This window comes from Lonchura striata, chromosome 1, assembly GCF_046129695.1.
Source record: "Lonchura striata isolate bLonStr1 chromosome 1, bLonStr1.mat, whole genome shotgun sequence".
In the NCBI taxonomy this organism is placed as follows: Eukaryota; Metazoa; Chordata; class Aves; order Passeriformes; family Estrildidae; genus Lonchura; species Lonchura striata.
In genome coordinates, this window is record NC_134603.1 from 64,911,464 (window position 1) to 64,932,284 (window position 20,821).

At 38.2% G+C, this 20,821-nt stretch overlaps 1 protein-coding gene across 8 annotated transcripts in view; it reads right to left on the minus strand.

Moving 5' to 3' along the window:
- LOC110469722 (poly(rC)-binding protein 3) overlaps window positions 1-20,821 on the minus strand; it is a 497,662-nt gene that overhangs the window by 387,148 nt on the left and 89,693 nt on the right. For all 8 annotated transcript variants that reach the window (XM_077784941.1, XM_077784945.1, XM_077784942.1 and 5 more), the window contains exon 2: window positions 7,352-7,481. The gene's annotated coding sequence lies outside the window, so the exon portion shown is untranslated. The remainder of the gene's footprint in view (window positions 1-7,351; window positions 7,482-20,821) is intronic.

The following is a 20,821-nucleotide window of genomic DNA, read 5'->3' on the forward strand; positions in this document are numbered from 1 at the left end:
ACCATACTTTAAATAATGTTTTTATTGAGAATCTGGACATGTGACTTAAGGTACTTCACACAACTGTTGAAGTTAATATCACTTATTTTGCTCTCTGAATGCATCCCATTCTGCTAAAAGTCCTCGGCCTTGGTGTGTTATGATACTACAAAAAATTTGGTCCTTGCTATGAATTCCAGGACAATCTGACTACAGCAGCTCGTGGGAATGGCATTTTATTCCTTTGTAGCAAGTATATGCTATATATTTATTATAAAATTATAAGCATATAAATTACATCATCTGTGTACAGAAGAGTAGAACAGGAGCAATCTAGAGGAACAGCTTCAAGTTTTATGCATTGTTGTCTTGTGCTAGAAATGACAGAAGCCAGCTGTGAATAGTTCACCCTGGGACCAGGTCTGCCTGACGCCATGTCAGAGATGTAGGGCAGGAACCCAGCTCCCTGCGTGTCTCTGTCTATCCAGTCAAATTGCACATGCTCTGCTTCATCCAGAAGCTCTATGTGATACCTATCAAAGTTCCTAAATAACTCAGTGATCAAAAAAGTGATCCCCTCTCAAAAAAAACCTGTCTGATTTTGGCCCTGAGGCTTTTGTGTGATGGAGAAATCCAGCCTGGAAACAAGTAAGCAATAAAAATTTTCACATTAATTCACTTCACAATGCTAACTCTCTTCTACATAAACATCTCAGTGAATCAGCTCTTCCTAACTGCTTGCCCCCTTCTACTCAGCAACGCACAACAGAATATATGCATTTTAGAAAACAAGCTCCATTTCCCTTGTGGCTATTCTTCCTTGTGACCTAGAGAAAGCAGGTTTTGCCCAAGTTTTCTGAAGGAACGCCTGTAATATAACATAGCACTTCCATGCTAAAAATGCAAAAATATGTACAATGAGAATAAAAAAGGACCATTTCAACTAAATAGGACTTCAATCTGAGCTACAAAGTTTGTTTTGAACTTGTATTTCCAGGGATCTCAGCTGCAATTTTTTGCACCTACATTACAGGCCTCAAAAGTTACACAGTATTTCCTAGTCAATGAAAATATCTGTTCTAGCTCTGAAGTTTAAATATGGCATATTAAATGGCTCTATGGCACTGTAGCATCTAGGGAGTCCAAACAATTTGGCTATAAACTCCTAAGAAGGGATAGTCAAAGAAGGAGACGTAGTTGGGGTAGTCATGTATGACAGGAAGTGTTTTGACTGTCTAGAGCTTTATGATGGGTTGAATGTTTGTGAGTGTTTAGAGGGAAGGCCAACAGGGCAGATACCCTGGTGAGAATCTGCTATGGACCATCCAAGCACTTATATTATATAGCAGGGGAGGTTTACATTGTATACTATGAACATTTTTTCACTGAAAACACTGGTGTAAGTTGACCAGGGAAGTTTTCGAGTTACCATCCCTGGAGGTATTTAAAAGACATGTAGATGTGGCACTGAGGGACATGGTTTAGTGGTAGACTTGGCAGTGCTGGATTAAATGACCTCAAATATATTTTCCAACATTCTGCAATTCTAATACCAAGTCAGGCAGACAGCAGGAGATAAACTCTACCTCCAAATTTTGTACTCTTTTATATGCTAGTACTGTATGTAAAAACTCCAGTACATTCCACTGGCATAAGGACCAGAGGCCAATTGCCTTTCTACTAAGTGTTGGAATGGCTCAACCAATTGACTTCAAATAGCCGATGCTATTTCATTCCAGTAAGGAGTTTGTCCCAAGGGTCTTGCTAACACTTTTGATCATAAACACTAAAAGGGTAGTAATCCTCAAGCTCAAATGAATTTACACACTAGATTTCTATGGCTCAGAAAAGCAAAAGCTGTTCAATCTACTGTGAAAAGCTGGACTTTGTCTGAAAAATTAAAAAACCCAAACAAATAGTGTTGTCAAAATATGCATGTATATGAGGGTTCCAAAATATAAATTATTCAATCCTAAGCACAGAGCTAAATATTAGGGATGGTAACCCATAGCAGTGCTTTTCAAGAAGCTTGTCATAAGGAAGGCAAATCCTGAAATCTTTAAACTGTGACTCATGCAAAGCTAAAAACCCACTGAAGCCACCAGGACCATTCACCTTGCTGTGGGGTGACCTCTACCTCTGCTTCACAGTGCAAGACTATAAATCTCAAGCATCATAAGGGGTAGCTGATACCACAGTTATTTTTGTACCTATAAATTGAATTACATCAAGAGACTTTAAATACCAGCAAAATATGAATCACAGAATCACAGAATTGTTAAAGTTGGAAGGGACTTTTGGAGATCATCCAGTCCAACCCCCCTGCCTAAATCAGGTTACACAGGAATGAATTCAGGTGGGTTTGGAATGTCTCCAGAGAGGGAGACTTCACAACATACATGAGCAGTCTGTTCCCTGGGCAGAAGATGCTCTGGCACCCTCAATGTAAAGTTCTTCCTCATGTTGAGGTGGATCTTGTGATTTTATTTGCAGATATTGCTCCTCATGCTGTCTCTGGGAACCACTGTGAAGAGGCTGGCATCATTCTCTTGACACCCACCTTTAAGATATTTATACGCACTGATGACATCCTCTCTCTGTCCTTTCTTTTCTAGATTAAACATCCCCGGCTCCCTCAGTCTTTCCTCATGAGAGAGATACTCTGGACCCCAAATCATCTCTTTGACCTCTGCTGGAGGCTCCGATTACCTCCTTGTCTTGTGCTGAGGAGCCCAGAACTGGACGCAGCACTCCAGATGTGCCTCACGAGGGCCAAGTAGAGGGACAGGATCACCTCTCTTGACCTGCTGGCCACACTCTTCCCAAAGCACCCCTGGATCCCACTGGCCCTCCTGGCCACAAGGGCTGTGCTAGCTCATGGCCAACTTGTCATCCAGCAAGGTCCCAGGTCCTTCTCTGCAGAGCTGCTCTCCAGTGGGTCACACTCCAGCCTGTGCTGGGACGTGGGGTTTTTCCTCCCCAGGTGCAGAACCCTGCACTGGCCCTTGCTGGACCTCATTGGGTTTCCTCTGCCCCACTCTTCAGCCTTTAAAGATCCTGCTGAATGGCAGCTCAGCCCTCATGTGTAGCTGCCATGCCCCCCAGTTTTGTATCATCAGCATAAGATGGTACAACACAGTACTTCTTAGGCCTAGATTTATTGTACATATTTAATGATTATTCTGAAGATGAGATAATAACCAATCACTAATTAAGTTAATCAGATATAAAGAAAGCTGTTATGAAATTTTGAGTAACCTCTGTCTGATTCAAATGGGGACTGAAATAGCAGGGAAAAGTGCCAGACAACCAATTAAAAGATCTGGTGATAGAGTAGAGCAACAGAAACTTCTCATGTGGATTGTCAGATCTTAAACTAGCTATTATAACTCAGGGAAAAAAAAAATCAAAAGTTTAATGTGAACAACTCCTTTCCTAAAACACATTTGCTCAAAATACATCAATATCAGCCTCAAAAAATATTAAGAAAGGTAGTACTGGAGTTATGGCTTCTTATAACTGCCTAGAACAGCATTTTCTCACAGATTACCTACCTTAAAAACAAAGCAAAACAAAACAAACAAGCAAAACCCAAACCAAACCAAACCAACCAAACAAAAAACCAGCAATGAAAAAGAAGCAATAATAGATGAAAAATATTACAGCACTGAAAAATTTGCTCAAAAGACAAAGAGACATACTAAAAACAAAAGACAAAGCAGAAGTTTTTTTTACATAACCATTTCTCAAGAAAGACAATTCTTAGACTTTATATTCAGCTACAATCTTGTAAAGATCTCTTGGAAGTTTCTGCTGTAGTCATTGCAGAGTATTAAAAGAAATGGCCCCAGTGTTTTCAATGAGACAAAGAATATGAAGAAACAGAATAACATTACAAAATGGTAAGGAGAATGTAAAATACAATACCTTCAACAGAGCATAATTAAACTGTGTTAAACATTGCTGTGAAGTGCGTCTGTAAGTCATAGTTTAAAACATTGAAAATGACAATGTATTTTTTCTGCTCACATTAACAGTACTAGGTGAAGTTAACATGAATGTGAACTCAAACTCCCAACCAGAAATAAAATCTAAGCTATTTCATCTTGCAATATTCTGAAAACAACACTGGCATGAAGTTACTGTAAGATGAGACTCTTAGTACCATATGTTGATAAGAGAATAAATCTTATTTTTTTTAGTGGGTAATTGATCAAGAGAAAGTTAAGAACACATAAAAATTTACATGTCTACACATGAAAACTGCCACCAAAAAATTCAAAATTTTCACTCTATCTTTGAAGTCCCACAAACAAGTCCACCTTAGCAACAAGACATTCCAAGTTCAAGAGCCCTTGTGAGCCTGAAACATCACCTAAGTTCCAAAATCTCAGATCTGGCTTATTTTCTATGGTGTAGCTGGAATAAGTAGTATCCTGTACTACACAAGCATAACTTGGAACACTCACTTGAGTGTGAGGAATCCCATGTCCAGGCTCTCCCCACCTTGGGGCAGTGTGGACTGTTTCCCTAGACATACTACAGCCCTGCCAGAGTGAAGTTGCAAATTTCATGCAGCTGGAGGAAAGGAGGGAGAGGATAGCACAGCCCAGTGGCTGGGCAACTTGGAAAGGGAGGGAAGAGCCATTGGTTTCACACAAGCAACAAGGCTCCACGTATCTGTTGGGCAGCTGTGGTGAGCACAAATCCTGATGAGTCCTTTTAAAAATCCTGCTATGAGGACCTACCTCTGGAGAAGGGCCTGGACTCCACAGCCTGGAGGCACTGACTCTGGTCACCCTTTGCTAAGGGCTATTTCAAGGCTGTTTCTGCTGCGTTTGCAGGTTTCCACCCAATTCTGGCATGCACTACAGAGGGATATTGTGTGTCCCAGCTCCATGTCTTTATTGGGCCTTCCTGGGACTGACTACTGAAGACACCTGTTTCAGCCCTAAATATGACAGCAGAGAAGCACAGAGGCTGCATCCTGCCCTTTGTTCTCACCACTAAAGCATTGCTGGCCCAACAATGTAAACATGTCACAATTCTCCCACCAACTGCAGTGGGAAGTGTATTGCATCTTCTATGCTTTGATTTATTTCTCCTCTGTACCTTGCAGCTGAGAACAACAGTATTGTCCTTTGACAAGTTCCCTTACTGTAATAATACAGACACTAACAACAATGAAGGAAAGAAAAAACACTAGAAAAGAAGTACATTACTTAGACAAAATAATAAACCATAAATCGCTACAGGGACAAGATTAAATGTGAAACCTCTAATTACACATTTAATCATTTGCCAACGTCTTATTTTCTTGAAGTAATGTTCATGAAGCTTCAACATGAAGATTTGGATTTGAGACTGATTTTATGTGTGAACTGCAAAAGCAATACAAATAGAAATGGTTTAAAGACTAAAAAAAGATGTCAACTTTAATCTTCAGCTATGCTGACAACTTACTGAACACATTTATTGCTCTCAGTCACACCAGCCCTCATTTAGTGACATCACTGTGTCAAAACACATCAAGCCCATCTCTATTGCACTGATACTATACAAAATAAAGTAGAAAACTAAAGGGCAAAGAAGTGATGGCTTAAAAAGTAAGATACTCTATCAAAGCAAGAGAGTGTAATAACATTGTAGAAGATGCTGTTATTTGAGAAGTATGGACAAACCTGTGCCCCCGGGCTGCATCATCTGCTCCACTGCCTTTTCCACAAGAAGGCAAGAAGCAGCTGCTAGAGCAGAAAAGTGTCTCATCAGGATCTGAACATCTTTTTCTATGGATTTCAGAGTCCAGAAACAGAGAGCAGGGCTGGTTGTTGCTGTTTGGTTCAGAATGGCCACGGGAATTGCCTGATTTTTGTAAAAATTCTGTGCACCAAAGTTGTCTTGCCACACACTCAGAGAAGTACTTACTGAAAACAAAGTAACCCAAAGTACAACAAAAAGCAAAAATAGCAAAATTCTCCTTCTTCTAACTGGAACATAAGGCAAAGTCCAGACAACCTTTGCATTTAGACAGATGCTCTCAAAGAATGTGGAGTCAGAAAGTGCAGATTTTTGCCAAAGTCAGAATATTGCTTATATGCTAAGAAATGCTTATATGCTAAGAAAAACAGCCCAGTGTACTGAACACATCTCCTAATATGAATTGTAAAGGCACAGTTGTACTGCTAGATTTTGCTTCTCCTATAAGACAGCAGTTGAAGCTGGAGCTGAAGGAAAAACCCTGGAGTGCCTTTTATTTTATTGTATCATGTTTTCGGCTTTAGTAAGTTGTTTTATGTTCCTAGCCAGGGTAGATCTTCACACAGCAAAACTGTAATTCAGCTGCTTTTTTCCTTTCTAAAAATAAATTTAGACTGGGCCTGGGTCGCAGGGAAAATAAGTTTGCTGTACTCGTGCTTTTCACCCCAGCAGAGGGTACCGTAGCACACAGGGCCTGGCCAGTGTTTAGGGTGCAGAAATGTGCAGGACCAAATACAGTGGAGAAGCATCAGCTACTCCAATGGAGGAGGGAAACATTTTTATTATGTCTTTGGTAGAGACACAAACCACCAGACAGAGAACTCGGAGGTAATCTTCGAGTCATATTTTCTTCTGTGTTTGTCTATTTCTATTTGCATCATCCTTTTGAAAAATAAGTCATCCTCTGGACATGTGGCTCTTGATTCCCTTACATTGGTTGTTGATACTTGACAGAACCCCTGACTCACTGCTGTGAACTGGAGGAAATGGTCCAGAACCTGCTACAGTTTCTGCTTCTACCACTTTTTGGAACAGGCAAAGCCAGAAAGAAAAGGGGATAATTTAATCAGATTTTGACTATTACATAAGTCTACTGCATGTCTGCTTCTCAGCTAGGTAATTTTTTTTGTAATTGTGTTTTGTAAACAATAAAAAGTTGCTTATGTGAAAAGCAGGGAACACAGACCCATATCAATAGCAATCTAAGTACAGTCAGCACTGTGCAGATGAGTTTTCCTCCTTTCTTTCCTTTTCTGAATCTCTTTATGAATCATGAGGCATTTGGACTGATTCAGTAATGGATATTTTTGTTTCACCTGCCACATTTGAAAATGGCTTTAACAGCACAGCATACATTAACCCTCTCCTTCCTATATAGAATTGCCTGCCTATTAAATCCATGTTCAGTGCTTAAACTGAAAATATAGGAGATATTTGGCTTAGTGCTTCTGAATGCATGTGAGGCACCAGTGTCAGAGTCCTGGAAACATGACACATTTTGATCTTCTTTTTCTCAACAATTATTGGATAAATAATTTCTTAGGCAATGCTTAAAGCAGGCTCACTCATTGTGTACCTGACAACACATGACTGTGATGACAGGACATTTACTCACCCTGCCAGCCAGATGATCTGTAGGTCTTGGGAGTTTTTCTCTCTTTCTCTTCTCTAGTCCACTCATGCATCAGGTTCCTTAGAGATATGTAAGCCAAGTGAATTTACTTTTCTTGCTCTGGGTGTAAGACCTGTGACAGAGAGGATAAAGAGACCAAATGTGCCATATGAAGGTACCAGAACAATAATTTCCAATCATACTCTAATTCAGGTTATTCTTACCTCCTGCCTTCCATAGTAACCAATATTGAGGAATAAAAACCCCAAGAGTTGATTTAAAAATAAGCAGCCTGGAGGAATTACTGTTTAGTAAGGGCCAGAATCTTTTACGCTGCCCTTTGTAGAGAAATAAATGTGCAAGAAAAACTTTCAATGGTTTAACTAATTCTACTGTTTAACAGATCATGTTTCAAATAGATGCATTTAGTTTGACGCATCCACTTTTACTTTCTATCTCACTGTTCAGATACTACAATGATCTGTTCTGAAATATTAATTCAATCTCGCCATTCTACACATATTGTCTTCCCTGTTCCTTCTCTAAGCTATTTTTCCTACTGTTTTTCACTCCAGAATGTCCAGAGTGAAAATTATTTACTGGTTTTATGGCTATTTTTTTGAATACCTATAGACTTTCCCACTTCAAGGATGAACTGCTCAGACATAAATATATTTCAAAACTGTGACCAAGCATTTCTGTTTCCCTCTTTTCCTCCCTGTACCACCAAGTGAGCTGAGGGACACCAAAGCCATCTATGTCACTTTCCTGCTCTATTTTCTTCAAAAATACATCTAGTAAAGAGGTGGAAAAGGAGACTTTGGAACACAGGCACAGATTATATCCTCTATAACCACTGGACCAGAATAGGTCAAGGAGAGGAAAGCAAACATGCAAACCCCAATCATGCTGCACTTAAAAATATCATTATAAAAAGCTGAAATGGCTAAATGTCTAGCTTTGTAGAGCTCTCCTGAATAATTTTTCTGTTTTGTCAACTGAATAGCCAAGATACAGAAGTAACTGAGGGAGAAAGGAACCAAGAATAGGTCATTATTTAATTGCCTCATGAAGTATAAAATACAAAGGACTTTCACTAGGGGTTGCTTTGGAGGTAAAATTGGAAACACCTCTTCAGGGAGTTTTCTATTAAAGGTCATGGGTATCAGAATCTATCGTCTCACTTTAGATCAGTTATAAAGATACTATAAATAAAGTCTCCTATATGGCACATTGTCATTGATTCCCACTTCAGTGTAATCAGCACTGCAGACACAGGAAAGTCCTAAAATAAACAGCAGTAGTCTCTACTTACTGCACATAAAAAGGAGTCAGAACTTCTGTATTTATATCTGAATATCTTGTAATGAAGATATTCATTACAATAAGTAATTCATTGTAATTTAAGATATGCATCACGCTTGCTGTAGAGCAAATTATTTTATTATGATTTCAATGAACAAATCTACTATATCAAAATACATTGTAGCTATGACAACAGTAATTCATAGTTTACCACTGTCTTTAACACTAAGCAAATTAAGTAATTTTGCTGAATTCTTTCTTGATAATGAAAATGTGATAATAGTAGTGTTAGCATTTACTGTTCTTAGAACTAGGCCAGTTTCTTGACAATTTTAAATACACCAAAAAAATCTTTCTGGGATAAAAACAGACCATAAAGCTGGAAAATACAGTGTCTATTCTACTGAAGCTACTAAAGAACTCATTTTGCTCATAAATTCTGGGCAAAAAACCCTAAAAAACCAACAAGATTTTAAAAAAATCAAAATACTGTAGTAATTTTACTTATATGCAAATGAAAAATCATGCTAAAAAAATCCCTTGTGGAAATAGATTGTTTTGATATCTTCCACCTTACCCTATATATCTTGCTGAAAAAGCTTTGAGAGTATGAAGATGGGAGTAGGAAGAATGACATGAAAAATAGAAACCAAATATTTGCATCAACTTTTTTGATAGCTCCTACGGCAATGTGTCTCCTGAGACCCAAGACAGTAAAAGGGGCCCAGAAAAGGAAGCTGCTTTCTGAAAAGAGCTCCCCCAGTGCACTGGGACCTCACAGGTTGCCATATGGAAAGTCATGCGGGCACAGCAGATGGATAGCACAGGATAAAGAGGTTGGGAGGTCTACTTGGGAGCAGTGCAGAACTTCCTTGTTCTGGACTGCTTGGATGAAACTGGGGAAATCAGGCCTCAGCTGGATTTGAAACTGGTGAGGAACATGAGAAACTACCAGATGAGCTTGTAGGGGAACATAAGGAAGTCTGAGAAATAGGTTGTTAGGAGAGGCTGGAAAATCTCCATCCTTGTAGATGCTCCAAATTCAGCAGAACAAGGCTGCTAGTGATGTTATCTAACCTTTTCTTGCTTAGACTAGGACATTGTTGATACCCTCCAGAGCCCTCCGGAAGTCTATTCTAACAAACAAATTGCTGTGATTCAATGACATAATGCAATTTGCCTACAGTTTTCTTCCCTGTGAATAAAAGAAGGGTGAACATAAGAAGAAACACCAGAGGGAATAAAAAGTAAAAATTTATGTCATATTTAATAATTTTCTAAAAGAAAGAATACTGAATTTGAACAACAAAAACTGAAAACAAGTAAAATTATTAGACTGTTACTAATTATGGTTTTATTTTATCTTTCAGTGTCTGTCACCTGTATGATTTTGTAAGCCATTCACCTTGTTCTGCTTTTTTCCTTTCACTGCAAGTAAGTTGCAATACATAGGACATGGACGTTCTGAGTCCAGCCTTCACAATAGGACTTGTAGGGGCCCTTCATTTAATCTGATATTTCCCTGAGCAGAAAGCTTCCACTGTACCATGGGATGGCACCAGACTGTAGGCACTATTATTTTTCCAGGTGAATGGTCCATCTGTTTTCCCTCTTTGCCTTTTCATGTTTACCCAAAAAAGTGCAAGAATTTAGCACCATATACTTTTCAAGCCTGAGTAAGCAGCTTAATTATTCAGACAGAATAGCATTGATTTGAAAGTGTCTGAACAAATGAAATTCAGGCTTGCCAACCTCATTGAGAAGGACAGCCAACCTGCTCAGGGAATTTCCAATTGTGTTACTTACAGTTCTTGTTTCTTTCTTTTATTTCAGGGTCATTTTATGCAATACAGTGCAAATTCTGGCAAAGCAATCACACAACTGCTTTTGAAATCAGAGGAGACTTTGCTAAAGTGGCAGACCTTCAGCTTGCTCTGAATTCAAGAGCACTCAAAGACAATACATGAATCAGGGAAGTTGACAGCTGACAGTGATAAAAAAATAAAATAGTAGACTCAATTCAGCACCCACTAAAATGAATGGGACAATTACATCTGTGAATGAGCTACCCTTCAACATGAAGTAAATATCACACTCTATTGTTGACTCCTTCTTGAACAATAAATTCAAGTCTCCTTAATGTAATTTATGTCATTCCACAGGCTCATTTTTAATAAGCCATGCTTTGTTTTCTTCAGTATTTCCAAGGGTACGAATTTAGGCAATGGACAATCATCTTCCACAGTAATAACTTTTATCACAGCAGTCATGCTACAAAATAGAGACTCTATTATACTCCATTTACTAAATGTAGATAGGAATCAACTTCTTGGGCTATAAATGGACAGTATTACTCATTATGTTATTTGCTATAATAGTTGAACACCAATGAGTTGCAGATCCAACAAATATCCAAAAATGGCTGTGCAAAAAGCCCTTAAATTATGTTCTTGACAGATAATAACCAGTGCTGTACACCCCTACTTTTTTATGTTATGAACAATATGTACACTATATTTATGCAGGAGAAACCAGTATTTAAAACCCTTACATTGATCATAAAAATAGATTTTATTACAGAAAACAGTGTCTTGCCATAAGAGATTTACAACTGATTAAAAAGGATGGCTTGTCCTAAAACACTTACATGATTGCATGCAAAGAAAACAGATGGTCTGTGTAACAGTAATTTGATTTCTTCCAGTAAACATTACTCATGATACAGAAAATGCTTATGCTGATCTACTCCAGAGTGATGTGTTCACTTTGCCTCTCTCTTTAAAAGAAGCCTGTAATTCTGTTGAAGAAAGAGCACTGCAGCTCTGGTTTCCCAACAAATCAAATAAAATCAGGTTGTCTAATGCATCATTCCTCACTTAAGAGACTGACAACACAAAGATTAATTTTAACTTTTCACTCTTCCAAAAGTGCTTAACATAATGCTATGCTCCCTACTCATTTAATCCTTTTTGTAACACTTCAGAACAAAGAACAGAATACTATTTCTACCTTCATCGCTGAGAATAAGCCAAAATTCAATGTTTATTCTCTTCTGCTGCATCTAACATTCTTCTCCTTTATATAACTGTAGGTATACAGGAAGGAGGGAAAAGTCTTGCTGGTAAGGCTTCATCTGTCTACCTCAAATTTTGTTCTACCTTTTGAGTCACACCAAGAATGCTGCTTAGGAAAATTCAGCATCCACATTTCTCCTACTCAAGCTTTCTTCTTCCCAAACACTGATTGAAAATCTACTTGCCTTTGTAAGGCAGACAGCCCTCATGGGGTTGTTTAAATCACTAAAGTTCTTGGAAACCAAACCATGAATAGGAATTCTGTCACTTTTTCACACAGAATAATGGTCTAGGGTGATATAGGGTTCATGTTGCCTTTTACAGATCTTTTTTTGCATGAGATGAATACCGGCAGATCTTTCTCAAAGGCACAAATTTAACCCCTAAAAATGCATCCTTATATATTTTCCTGTATTTCACAGGGACTTCACACCTGAGTATGTTTTGTCATCTGCAAGTAATAATATTCCTGCTGGAATGTAAACCTATGTGTCATTATCTTGTCTTTTTTCATTACTGTTGCTTCACCTGACTGGCCTGGACTTATCCCATCCAAATGAAGTAAGGGCACAATCCTATTAAATACCTGCTGGGAACACCCTAAGCTGCCGCTCTTGTCAGTGGGAATTAAAGGTTCTCGGCACATTGTAACAGGTACTCAGACCCTTGAGAAATTGGACCCTTAATTAGATATTCCCTCATGACATTGTGTGATTATTTAATGTTCTGACAAGATGCCTCAGCAATCTCACAGGCCTTGAATTAACTACCCAAGAAGAGCTCTTTGCCAACTACAATTCTCTGAAACCTTTGTCATGCTTGGCCATGGAAGCAAATTGCATTTCATGGAGCATATGAAATGATTTACCCATTGAATTGGCTGAATTATATATAACATGAACTACTGGCCAGGCTTGACATGTCCAGTTTTAAATAGCTGTTCTTTTTTTGTTCCTTTCCTTTTCCCTTGTGGGTACCCTCCCCTCCACTCTTCATGCACACGTTTTTTTGTCCCACTTGCTGGCAGAGCTCAGCAGCAGCAGCAGCAGCAGCAGTCCCTGTGGCGACATGGGATGATTCATCACACAATCTACATGAGGCAGATTAATACTGCCAGAACAGTCCCTTATTATGAATTTCCTTTTCTCTGTCTGGCTCATCTGCATTATAATGTTTGTTAGTCACATGTAAATTTTCAGCTTAAGCCTATCCATTCAGGGGCTGCTGAAGTTTTTTAATCTACATTGAAAAGTTTTTAAAAAACCCCAACAAAATAAACATTTCTGCCTTGCAGCTGATGCCATGTTATCAAACACATCAATAAAAGCCATAGTAAGCATGAAAAACAAAGCATAAACAGACAGAGGAAGTGCTAACATATAAATGCATAAAACAATGGTCATTTCATCATCCCCTATGCGTATCAGCTTTAGGTACAATCACCTCAGGGAGAGGACATAGGTTTAAATGCTTTCCATAGGATTTTAGCATTCTGACTACTAAAGCCTGGCTCAAGTGTGCAAGATTATGGTGATTAGCAATCAATACTCATCTCCCATCCACTTTGTAGAAAAGGAAGATAGAGAAATATTTGGACCACCTACCCTAAATCATGCAAAACCCAAACGTCCACCTCAGGCCCAATGACGGTGGTCAGGGCATATCAGATACCAAAAATGAAATGTGTTGCAGGTTAAAAATAATAGAAACAATGACTGTCATGAGAAGCATTTAATTACACTCTAAAGGTTGTGGTCTTAGGAAAAGCTTTATTACACTTTGAACTTCTCTGCCCCTGCTGACTTGCAGCATATTTTATGAGACCTCTAGGAAGATATAGCAGCACTTGCATGTTCTCTGTTGTGGCCTGTAGTTTCTTTGCTTGCAACCACTTTTTAAGAGGTGTATTCAAATTCAGTTTTTGTGGTCACAAGTTTTATTAAGTCTAAATCAAACAATTTGCAGACATGCAGTCTATCCCAGCCCTCTTCCCTACCCAGACATGGCTCTTGATTTACCTGCTTACATTTAAGAAGCTTTTTCATCCTTATATTGCTAATATTTCCATCAACAACATTTTTTTTTATGAAGCTTCAACATAACCTTAAATTGTGTCTCACAAGCACCATCAAATCCACTTCCATGATGAGGAATCAAACTTTCGATGAATCATTCTACCAATCAGTTTCAATGATAACAAAAGCAGGTCCTTGAGTGCTTTATGCATTCTGGCAAGCATCTGCTTTGCCAGGAGTGGATTAAATAACACTACCTCTATTATTCTAATAGTGTGGAAGATAATATAAAATATTTATATCATGATCTGCAGGCAAAATGCCTACTCTAAATTATGCTCCACAAGCTCAGCAAGATATTATATTGATACCTCAGTTTAAATAATTGGGCAATTTTAGTTATTCCTTACTCTATGAATCTCATGTAATTTTGCTGTTTCCCCCTTGGGAATGCTATCTATTTTAGTAAGTACTATTTTCCGTGTTCAAGGGTTTCCTGTGTACTAGTACAAATACCTCACCTGCATAATACTAAATCACAGGGCCAGGAGAGTAACTAGAAAAAACACAAATGCTGTCAGTGCAGGTCAGTATTCTGCCTGAGCTTCTTTATCGCACATCTGTAGGCTATCAGACATTTTTTTTCTACACAGCTATGAAGAAATTTGCTTAATGCTGAATTTTCATCTGACTTCCAAATTTGCAAAGAAGGATTTTATAGTTATTTGCAAAAACTGTATTCACAAAGCCTCTTCTTTGTGGAACCAAACTACATGGCAGGAATAATGGTTGTAAATACCAAATATCATCTCTCTTCATAGTTGTGTTTTTTGCTTTACTTGGGTTACTCCAATTCTCTATGTGGTTATGTAAGGCTACTTTAGGATCACAAGCTCATTCTTAAAGAAGTCACTTGTTTCATTTGCCCGAAGTTCTAACTTGAATTTTGAACACAAGAAGCACTATGCTTCCCCACATTTCATGATTATACAGTGCAGGACAGTTAGCATTAGATTCTGCATTGAGCAAAAAGCAGTGTATGTGTGCTTGTGATGTTCTGTACAACCCGAGGATAATATGGTGTAAGAAAGAAGGGCATGAGCATTCCTGTACAGAGTATTCCCTGGGTAGGTGCATTTTCACTCAGTCTGGAGCCAGTAGTGACAGCTCACTGAATCTGCACCTCTAACCCTTATGGTGCTTTGCTGAGTGTCAGCATCCTGGAGAGGAGTGCAGAGGGAAAGCAAAAGTGGCACACACTAGACTGTGCTCTGTGCCTCCCCCTTCACTGACAGAAGCAATCCTACTGCAGCCTTTCACATGCTATGGACAAGCACAGTCTTTGAAGATTGGAATCTCTGCTAACAGCTCAGGTCATCTGTAAAGGAAATGTCCAAGTTAATGGCATTTTTAGTGGCCTGAGGGAATCTTCTCTACAGGCTGTCACATGCAGTCTTGTCTGCACTTAGATTCAATGACTACTGTAGGCTGGTCTTGCCCAGCTCACTTCCCACTGTGCAATTTCTCTGACCAAACCAGCTTTCTTACAATGCTGCTGCTGCTATGTAAGGATCACCTCCTCCAGGGAATGGACACACCTTGCCCTTCAGCTTTACTCCCATTGGTAAGGGCAGGCATGGACAAAGGCAGCAGGAGGAAGGGAAGCTGGAAGGGTTTTCCTTGACCCTCTTGCTCTTGTCAATTCTGCCTCAGGTCCAGCCACACCACTCGACAAGGACAGAGACATGGCTGCAAAGCCCACCCTTACCAATGAGAAACAAGGAATAAAGAATTGCCTGTTCTTAATGCCCCCTCACTACATGAGTCTGCTCCTTTATTTTGTAGGCACCTCTTACTGCAGTGTCCTCCAGCACTTGCTCTCCTATATGTATCAACATATTTGTAAGTAAATATTTGCATTTCCCCTCACTGGTCTGATTTCTTCCCACTTTCTCAACCTACTCCTCATACTGACCCTCATGAGGAACATGAGAAAGCCCTCCTGCCTGCTTAAGCAAGCACTTGCCCTACAGCAAAATGAGAAGAACTTCTCACATTAATGAAAGAACCCTTCCCAGTAGTCCTGCAGAAGTAGCAAGGTGTTTGATTTTCACTTCCATTTTACTCTAGATATGACTTCCCTCACTTGTGTAGATATAGCTTTAGCATCAGTCACACTGCTGACTATTTCATGCTGTTTACACCAGACAATTAGAAACCCAGGGTGTGTCTGGACTGCCCATAAGCCTGAAGCCTATATAAGGACTGCATTTAGCATAATATTTCAGGTAGATTTAGTAGTCTGATATTGTGTAAGTGAAAAAAACAGCTGGCTGGAGAATGTGCAGTCCCCATCAGGATCGCACTCAAATGTGAAGCTGAGATGTACATTTTACATTCAAACAGCTTTTTTGACATTTGGATGCTTTGCAGACCAAAGGGGAAGATATGAATTCAAGTCAAGCTGGCACTTGGCTGCTTTAGAGCATGTCCCAAGACATCAAGGATGGTTGAAATTTTGCATCTGCTCTGTTGAAGACCTGGTCAACAAATACAAAGGAGTAAATACAGACCAACCATTTGAGTAACGTCAGGTGTGTCAGACACAAAGAGGAAAGGTATTGTGCTCTGAATGTCTTTGCTCTATGACCTTTGGTGACAAAATGTTGCCAGCAACTGGGATTCTATTGATGCAGTCCTCCACTCCTGGCAAAATAAGAGCAAGGTTCCCCAATAATGAGTTTAATATTAAAATTTGTTCAGAGAGAGTTTTTTTCAGGTTCTCACTGAATGTTGTGCTTGTCTTTATGGCTTGTCACAGCTGACATGATTCTTAATCAGAGCTCCTTTAAAAACACAGTGAATAGATAATAATATCTGGAAAACTAGGACATTAAAACTTTGATTCACACTGCACATCTCTCTAGTCTTATCATGCATTATGCATAACTGTACTATATTTTGAAGGAAACTGCTGTGACGTGTTTTCAGCGTGAGATATATGCATGACTGCAGTCCACAGCACATCAAAAAACCATGATTCTGATCTGTGGAAGATGTTCACATAATTAGGGAAAACTGCAATACAGAAACATTTTGTTCCAAACCAGAAATATTTTGGGTCAATAACAAAACAGTTGGATTGCATATTAACACAAGCAAGTGATAGTTTAGGTGCCTCAGCAGCCCAGTGTCAAGGAAAATTACTTTCCCTAAAACTCCAGTTTGCCATGTGAAGTCTGTCATTGAAATTAATCAAACTCCAGTTAGTATGCAATAAAGATCCACAGCTGCCTCCTTTTATCGTTCTAGTTTTGCTTTTTAAAGCAATAGTAATTATTGACAAATTGGTATTGACTCTGATCTCTTTAGCTGTTATGTAGATAAATTTTCATCCTTTTAATTTACTTGGCAGTGCTAATATCATATCCCCACTTTAATGATGTGACTGAATTTAAAGATTCATAAATTCATTACTACAGTACATATCAAGGTTAAAAGAGGGAGAATTCCCTTATCAGTATGAAGGACCCGTACAGTTTACAGCAATACTAGATGAAATTACCCTTTTGTCTTTCAATAAGCAGAAATCTCCTGCAGTGGCAAATGTTCATAATGGACTGTTTAATCTTGACAATCATCTGAAAAGCATCTAATTCAATTAAAGCTCTAGGCCAAAGTGATCTCTCTTTTAACAATTAAATATTTATGTTAACACACGTATCACTTAATTGGCATTACATATCAAAGGATATTAAATTATTCTACAGGGTGCAAGGACTAAAAAAAGGCTTTAGCACAGGTTTAAAAGCCATTTCTCTACCAAACACTAAATAAAATATTGCAAGGATGAGAAAGAGCATCAAAGATGCAATAATAAGCAAGAATTAAGAAAACTGAGAATTTGATGATCATTAGCTCTATGCTACCACTATGCTAACTGCTGGCAGGACGAGCTGTATGACAAGTCACCAGAACCACTGTGTTCACAGAAGCCACATTAGCTAATGCTGGAAGTGAGAGAAGGAACAGGAGCAGAGATTAGAGAGCTCTTAGACTCAGCAGTAGGTCTGTGTATTCTTGGTCATTAATCACTGCTGAACACTTGAGTCCAGAGCTGTGCCAAAGAAGCTATAAGTGCCACAATACAGTCTATGTCAACATGAACAGTATAACAAAACAATATTTAACAGCCTACATCATCTCAACAAAGATCAAAAGAATGTATCACTTTTTTTTTCAATTATCTGGCAGAACCACACAGAATTTAAATATGAGAAAGCCCCACTAATTCGGAAACATAATTTTCAGGCTTTTTTATGCCTTCTTCTTAGGGAATTAGAACATATCTGTGAAGGGGAGGAGGTGAGAATTTGTCTGAATAGTTGCTAAAATTAACTTAAATGTGCAGTTACAGGCCATCTCTTCAGTTAACAAGGACTTACTGATACCATTTTATTTAGGGAGAAGTTGACTTCTACACTACCAAGTTGCTCAATGGGGAAAAATAACAAATTAACCTATTACATACTACTTTTGGAGGTCTTAGAGGGTGTACTGTTAAAATCGATTTTTTTTATTATTTGTCTATCAAAGGCAAAAGAAAAAAAATTAACTGGTGTAGTCAGTCAGTACCACTTCAAGAGATTAGCTGTGATGTAGATATGTGAGATTACCCATTTATACAGCCATTTGGAAGTGTAAAAGCTGTTCATTGATGTTGCAAATATTAGCAAATAAAGCCTGTTTAAGCTAAAGTGTCAACACTTTAAGCTGGCATGAACAGATGCTGCTACCAAATGTAGCCCTGGATCTCTCAGCTAACATTTCTGCCTCTGTGGGCGTAAGCCATGCTGGCTCCTTCCAGAAACACTTGTGGTAACATCAGAGAAAATACAGGCTGAGAAATAAAGCAGTTGGATGGAAGGAGGGCAGGATCTCTTCCTCCAGTGGCAGTAGAAGTTTAAGGTTCTTAATCTCATGTTCACCCTCTCTCCTAGAAGCAGGAAAGTGAGCAAACCTGAAACCAGAGGAACTCTTCATTCTACATTCCAGAATTATTTACCACACCCAACCAAGAGTGTACTTTCAATTATTTGCTAGTGAAAGAAGAAAATATGACACTTTGTCAGAAATTAGAGCAACAAACATTTTAGAATTTAAGTCCTTCTTAGAGGAAAGCATAGCAAAGGATGAGTAACAAATACCTAGCAAATAAGGAGAATTATATCTGTGAGAAGACAAGGGAATTTTAAAAATGGAGTTGTGCTGTGCAGAAACAAAAAATGGAGACACAAGGTGCAAATCTAGGTTAACATCCCAAAAATGAAACATAAGGTCATGTAAGCATTACTAGTTATTTTAGCCATGTACTTCTCAGAAATACAGTGTGTGTACTCCTCCAAGGGTTTATTTTTAAAATTATGTTAATATCTAGTATTCATCTCAAACTTCAGTGAGTTTGGAAAAGCTTGCTCCTTGTACACAGACTGATCACTGCTACACTACGAGCACTTCTACAGGAGCAGCTGATTATAAATCTTTCCAACATATTTCTTTGCACATTCCTTTGGCTATTTGCAATGAGCTTTCTCACAATATATTCCTCTAGAATGGATTATATGCTATTCATCAGGCTTCTAAGGTTATGTTTTACAGTTCAAAAAACCCATTTTTTTTCCGCTGGCCACTTTTAGAAACAGAAGGAAGTATACATGAAAGATTTATTCAGGAAACTTCAATCTAAGATGGACTGAGCAGTTGATGAATGTTTTCTTCAGATGTATAATGTGAAATGGCTGTACTTGATCACAACATATAGTTCAGTTCTCAGTTTTTAACAATAGCATGCAACAGATATTTGTGGTGAAAAAACAATTAAGAATCAGTCAATAAAAAAATTTGTACTATTATATTTTGGACTTTCTGAGCCTGGAATGTTTTATCTTTGTTCAGTCTTGAGACATCACTTTAAAACATATTTTTTTACAATTTAAATTTTAAGCAATTTATTTTTAAATTGTTAAAATTTTTAAATTTTAAAACATATATACTTTCAGCAGCTAAAATAGTGTAGAAATAAGAATATTTCTGTATGTTCTAAAAATTCTGCAACTACTTTTGATGACTTCTGTTTCTTGTGTTATCAGAAACACTGAATACTTGTTTTTCTTTAACAGTACCATTTCAACCATGTCATATCTCATTTTTCTTTTTTCAAAGGTGAAAACTAGGCAATAAAATAATAGATGATATTCAGTGTTGATAAATTCAAATTAATATGTACAGAGAATAAAATGCCCTTTTTATTCTCCAAATACCCTGCTAGGTTTAGCTAGCTATCGCTGTTGATGAAACAGATCTCAAAATCATCATGGACCTTTTAGTGAAAACATCTACTCAGTTTCAGTGGTGGTCAAAAAAGCAAATATATAAGTTTTGATAGCCTATAAAGGAACAGAAAACAAAACAGAAACCAGATTTTTATCAACTAATGAAGAAATAATAAACTAATAACATAAATAATAATATAAAATTATATCAAAATAATTTTGTCATAATATTCATATTGATATTAATATTATTGTTGTTATTATTTGTCATTGTTGCTATGCTAACATAAACAAATAGCATGGCTCCGTATCTACTGATACACAGAGATCTGCTCCACACTCTGTGAAAAAAACCTGAGTAAGACACAACAAGGTATATATTATACACTACAGCAAACAGTGTAGTTGGAAGACTGGGCCAACAGGAATTGCATAATATCTAACAAAGATATTTACAGGATCCTGCATCTGTGATGGAATAATCCTGAGTAGCAGTCCAAGGACTGACTGGCTGAGCTGAGCATCCTTGTAGCAATGAAACCACCCTGGGGCCTGGACTGCAGCAGCCAAAGTAAACCCAGCAGATGAAAGTTTGGCACTTCTGTGTTTGATATTTGTTAGGTCATAGCTGGAATATTATGTCCAGTTCTGGACTCCCACTTCTAAAGAGACATTGAAGAACTGGAAATGGTTCAGTGAAGGGCCACCAAGCTGATGCCCATTGAAAGGTGAAAGGAATTCAGCTTA